This window comes from Lonchura striata, chromosome 20 (assembly GCF_050655825.1).
Source record: "Lonchura striata isolate lonStrDom1 chromosome 20, ASM5065582v1, whole genome shotgun sequence".
NCBI lineage: Eukaryota > Metazoa > Chordata > Aves > Passeriformes > Estrildidae > Lonchura > Lonchura striata.
In genome coordinates, this window is record NC_140722.1 from 2,575,856 (window position 1) to 2,582,305 (window position 6,450).

Genomic DNA, 6,450 nt, shown 5'->3' on the forward strand with positions numbered 1-6,450 from the left:
ACTGCTGCTCTCCGTATTCCTTAGTTTCCACTACTTGAGCTTTGGCTTCTCAACCCATTTCACTGCTGAAATCTGCTGTGCTGAAGTGCAAGGCTGTAATTCTGCTCTTGGATCATGGGTTCTTAAAATTAAATTAGGAAGGGCCACCTGGAGGTCTCTGGTTCATCCCTGTCCTCATACTAGGGCCATGCTGAGATGAACTTGCCCAGGAGAGTTTCAGTTGTCTTGGGTCAGATCACATCATCTCCTTAGGCTTCTCTCCCAGAATGCAACCACCCTCTGGGGAAAGCATTTTTCTGTACATTTAACTGGAATTTCCTGTGTTACAACCTGTGCTGGCTGCTTCATTTTCTCCCTCTGTGGCTCTGGGAGGGAGCTAATTCCATCTTCACTACATTCATGATTCCACAGACAAATCAGGGAAGTGCCCAGAGCAGTTCTAAAAAGATCTCATCTGCTTTTCAAGGCCCTGGGCCAGGGCATTAAAGTACCACTGTGAGAGCAAGAATTGTCCAGTGACTTCCAGCACAGCATATTCATTAACCAAACTAATGCAAATGTGATCTGCTGCAGAAAATCCACTACTGTGAACAAGTTAGCAGTGTGGGATTATAATGGTTTGATAAAATGCAGAATTTATATTTGGAATGTATTTATTAGGTTTTGTGTTTATTTTTTGCTTATTTTTAATTATGCTGTTAATATTATTTTGCTATATTATTTGTTGAAGAGGACCAGATCAGACACAGGCCCTAATAAAACCACTGGCAGAATTTCTTGCCTCCCTCCCAGTGCAGTTGTGGTTTGGTGGCTGCAGCCCTGCTGTGGTCAGTACCTGTCAGCAGAGTGGTTTGGAAACGAGTGTGTTGAATATTTTTGTTCAGCCTTTTTTTTGTGCACTTCATATTCTTTAGGTGCAGCTGTTCAGCCTCAGTGGGGTCATCTTAGTTCTCACTGTGATATGTGCTGTTTGAACTCTTTCTCAAGGGCAATTTTGAATAATTTGCAGTAAAATACACAGATTTCTCTTCCATTTCAGATGCTTTCCAGGATGAATGGAAGTCTTTGAAACCTGACCTTTGGTGTAGCAGCTGCTTTCCTTTAAAACATACATGCTGCTGTTCCACGTTGTGACTACATACTGGTTTCTTAACTTGTACAATCCACATTACAGCCAAAGCGTGCCCAGGTGGGCAGGGAGGCCAGGGGCAGCTGGGCTGTCCCAGACCTGGTGTGTCCAGCAGGAGCGGGGCACTGACTGCTCCCCGTGCTGGCACTGCTGAGGCACCACCTCGAATCCTGGGGGCAGTTTTGGGGCCCCTCACAAGAAATAGATTGAGGGGTTGGAGCGTGTCCAGGGAAGGGAACGGAACTGGGAAGGGGCTGGAGCCCCAGGAGCGGCTGAGGGAGCTGGAAATGGGCTCAGCCTGGAGAAAAGGAGGCTCAGGAGGGACCTTCTGGCTCTGCAAAACTCCTGACAGGAGGGGACAGCCAGGGGGCTGGGCTCTGCTCCGATGGAACTGGGATGGGACAAGAAGAAATGACCTTGAGTTGTTCCAGGCAAGGGTCAGGGTGGATGCTGGAGGAAATTTCTTCATGGAAAAGGTGGCCAGGCATTGGCACAGCTACCCAGGGCAGTGGTGGAGTCTCCATTCCTGGAGGGGTTCAAAATCTGTATGGGTGTGGCACTTGGGGACATGGGTTAGTGGCAAACTTGGAGGTTCTGGGGGTGTGGTTGGACATCACGGTCCAAAGTCTTAAAGGTCTTTTCCAGCCTCAATGACGCTGAAATCACTCAGCCCTATTGCTTGCTTGCTCTTCATTGGCAAGAGCACAGCTGATGGCAGAGTTGTGCTAAATCATTCACAACTGATTTTTTCCCCCTCTTCTCTCTTTGTTTCCAATCCATATGCTATTAATTCAGAGTTCACTCTAGCCTGAGGTTGTGCATCTAGACTGCCTAACTACAGATTGCCAGAGCCATTGTGCTGCTTTACAATGGTTTTAGCAGGAGCAAATGAATGAAGAATAGCGCTGAGGAGAGTCTGATGTCTGTAGGTGCCCAGGCTGGGGAGTGTCCCCTCCCCAGCACCAAAACCCCTCAAACGGGCTCCTCTGGCATCCCACATCTGGCTGGTGAGTCAGAGGACAGTGACTGGCTCCAGCTTTTCTCACGTCTGGGCCTCTGCACTGCAGATGTCCCAGCTCTGGGTGAGATGCAAGCCACGGGCTCCCTGGGTCCGGCTGGGGATCCCGGAGATGGGGAGCTGGGTCACTGTGAGTGCAGGGAGGGCTGGCAGGGGCAGTGGGGAGCAAAGGTGAGATTCAGTCTCAGCCTGGTGAAGCTCAGCAGGTCTGGTGTCGGGGTGAGCAGGGGATGAATGCACAGAGCAGTGTTTGTTCCCTGGGTGAGGTGTGGTGAGAGGCTGTCCCGGAGCAGCCCTCGGGCCCCTGTCCCATCCAGGCTGGGCAAATGGACAAAATCCCAAAGCAGCCCTACCTACAGTTCAGCAGCCTCTTTCCCCAGCCTTGTTTTGCAGGCTCATTTTGCAGGGCAAAAATGCAAGAAGTGAGATTTCCATGTGTCCAAAAGAGGTGCAGTTTGGGAAGGTGTGGGGTACTGGGTGAGGAATGAGGAGAGCTGTGTGTGCTCTCTTTTGTACAATAGCAACTGCCTCAGATTTGCAGCTTTCTCCCACCCCTTATCTCCCCAATACCAGCAACCACAGGCTGAGAAGTGAAATAGTAAGTCCACTCTAGTTAATAGCTGTTCCTTAAATTTAGCCATTCCTGGCTATTAATTTAGCAGGGCTTTTCCTGCTGTTTCTTTCTACTTGATCAGGAAAAACCCTCAGTTGTAAAGTAGGTTTAAACCAGATTTATTTCCATGCTAGGAAAAATTATTGTTTCATGCTGTGTCCAATTTCAGGTCACTATTTAGCACCTTCAAGTGGTTTTTACTGTCCCATTGCCTTCAGTGGGGTTGGGTTGTTCTGGCTGGTAACAAGCACTGTCATCCTGGCAAATCTGTCCATGAAAATTGATAGAATCTGGTGATGAAATGAAATTAATTATGAAAGATTACTCATGGTACAATCAGACAGCTCTGATTTGGCCAAAAGTAATCAAGTATTTCTCAAATGTCTGTCAGACTTACATTCTGTTAATGCTTTCCTTATTGTTACCAGAGAAAATACTTTTCTCTTGTACATACAGCACCTCCTGCCTCTGTTTTCCCTCCACGGTTGAGTCAGAAGTGGTAAAGGAGCACAAGCTGTACATTTTTCTCCATTTATCTCAACCAGAAATACCAGACTCTATGATTCTTAAATTTGCAATATCATCTTCCTAGGCCCTACTCTTTTATTTTTCTGCGAGGCTGGAGTTCTGTGAAATGGAGATTGATGGAGGTGCACAGGTTGCCTTAGGAAATACAGATCAGTGCAGAGGGGAACAAGGCAGGGTTGAATGGATGTTGCACTGATGACTCTGAGATTCATGACTGAGCTTGTTTTCATAGCAGTGGTTCTTCCTGCAGATGATATTAAGCCTCTTGGAGGCTAATTGTGTTTTTTTTAGCCCGTGGGGCTTTTTTCTAAGATAAATGTAGTAAATGTAGTTTGGGAAGCCTCAGCAGGGTTTGCAGTAGCTTTGTTTGCCACTGGACAGCTTTGCACCACTGTAACAATTACAATTATTTTTCTTCTCTTTTAAAATTTCCTTCATGCCTGTGGTTTGCATGCCAGCTTGAGGAAAGCAGAAACAAACAACAGACTGACAGAACAATAATAAAAAACATCCCAACCCTGTGAAAAAGTACTTCCAGAAGACAGTGGGATAAAAAAATGGGTTTAAGGTTCTGCGGCATCCTTTTCATGGGATGGGGACACCCCAACTTCTTGTCTAATTTCCTGAAACTGCACAGCAGAAAGATTAAATTATTTTGGATACTTAGAAAGTTTGTAGTAAAGTTTTTACTTCTTGTTCCATCTGCAAAGTCCAGAGATATTTTTCAACAAACATGGTACTTTTCTGTAGCACCCTGGTTTTGGTTTCATTAATTGGAAAATCATTTCTGTAAGGGAATATTTATTGGGCCTCATAGGTATGTGCTCCTTTTCCCTGATGAAGCAGCAGCATTTTGGAAGTAAACAGAAAAGAATGCAGAGGTTCAGGCACCTTAAGTAGTTAGTAATTGGGCATGAGGTTTTGGGTTGAGCCAGGGCTTACTGTCAGCATTTGCCTTTTTATTAACTTGTTTCCAGTAAGAACAAACATTTGGTGGTCCTGTTCTTCCTTTTCTCCAAAACTTATGTCCTATGTGTATTTTATTAATAACTGGCTGCAGACTCCTTTGACCCTTTCTGGGGTCTGTCCTGCCACTGAGATGTCATTTTGGAGATAAATAACCAACATCTCTGACCACACTCCAAACTTAAAGGAGCAGTGATAGAAAATGTTGAAGGGAATACAGGGAAGCGAACCATGTGCTCTGCTCATTTAGTGCTCCAAATACTTGCTTCCCAAGCTGAGAAATTAATATGAATTGAATCACAGCTTTATAGCAAGGAAATCTTTGAAATACTAAAACCTTCATGTTTAGAGTGGTCTGGCTCTGTCAGATATTTCTGAGGTCTTTTCAGAGGAGGAGGGATCCCCGGGTGTAGAATTACTTTGAATGTTCTTATTTCCACTTTAGAAGACTCTAAGGTTTTTTGCCAACAAATGAAAGACCATTCTTTTAATGAATTGTTGTATACTTTTTTTTTTTTTTAATGCCACTCTTATTTGTTATGGAACACAAGGAAGAATGAGGCTGTGTATTCTCATGGTTCATTTCTGGCTGTTACTGTTGTAAGTTACATAATACTGTTGTTCATCTATTTGAGACAGCTTTGCACAGTGAAGGGGAGCCGATATGAGATTCCAGATGACATTTTAGCTGAGGAAACTACCCAAAATGACAAGGGTACCACATGAACACTGTTACGTAAATCTAATAGATTAGGTAAAATGTAGAGCGTGAGTGATGAAGGGGTAATGTATATTAGAGTATATTAAAGTCAATATATAATTTCCACTGATTCAGAGGGACCTGCAGTGGATCACTAGGAAATGGTGTATTTTGTTTTTTCCTGCCTTTATCTGTATTAAATGAAACCACATGTGAATTGTGTTATGACATTAATATAGCCATTTTAGGGCTCCCATATTTCAGGCAGAGTTTCATCTTAAAGGATTTCCTGGATGGAAAGATATGCATATGCCATGCAGCAATTGAAATAGTTTGTCATTTCACTGAAAAAAAAAAAATTTGCAGAAATGACTAAAACCTCCTTTTTATTCTGGGAGAGTGACTTGGCCATATGTTGGCCATCTGCATATCGTCTGAGAACCTTGCCATTAAAACCTTGCCATTAAAACCTCAGGAAATAATCTGCAGGCCCCACAGGTTTCAGAGGGGCACTTTGAGGGTGGGGGGTTGTGCTCTCAGGTAGCCCCGTGTGTCCCTGGCCTGGTGCTGCTCCTCCAGGTGGGAATGGTGTCCCCCAGGTCCCAGGTCACACCTGCCAGCCTGGCATGGGTGCTCCTGGTGTGACACAGTGTTGTAGTTGAGACAGTCACAATACAAAGCAAAGCTCCATTTTCAGAAGGCTTCTAACCCATTTTTATTATAGTATTCATGCTTTTTATACAGTCTTTAAAAACTCAGAAGTTTACACTTTACTCATTGGTCAGGAAAGACAAAGTGCTCACTGGAACAGGCAGTTGCAGGTTTCTCTTATTTATCCTTTTTTTTTCTTGGTCTCTATGTCAATGACCTTGCTAGAAAATTCTTTCAGGGGTAAATATGGATTATCAAACTTCTCTCTGGCTGACAGAAGTAAAACCCCCTCCACAGCACAAGGCCTCTGCTGGAAGTCAGGCAAGGGACAGGATTTCATTTCCCTCTCCCAGCCCTCTCTGACGTGACTGTGCAAGAGGCAGAAAATACTTATGTTGATTCTGAAGGAACAGAAATACTTGAACGTGAACCCATCATGCCAGACTGACATTGGGGTGTCTTCATCCCCAGATCAGGGATAATTTGCTGCTGAAGGGGAAGAATGTCCCACCAAACCCCTTTCTAGCTGTGAAACTCCATTGTACAGGTCTAAGAGCTATTACTGTGGGTGGCCACATGCACTGGGCAGCCCAGAGCCCCCCGTGTGCCAGGCTCACCCCACTCGTGGGCAGCAGGGCAGTGAGGGGACCCTGCCTCTGCTCCCCTCTCAGCACACCCTGCCTGTGGGGTGCCTGCAGCTCTGGGGGCTCACATGTGTGAGAAATGACCTCTCACTCTTTAAAATTGTAAAGGTTTATTGAGCCTGAACAAAAATACTACAAAAGGACTAAATAAGGAAAAATTACAGTGCTGGGAGTCCCCCCCATGACTGCCAGCCGTGTGAC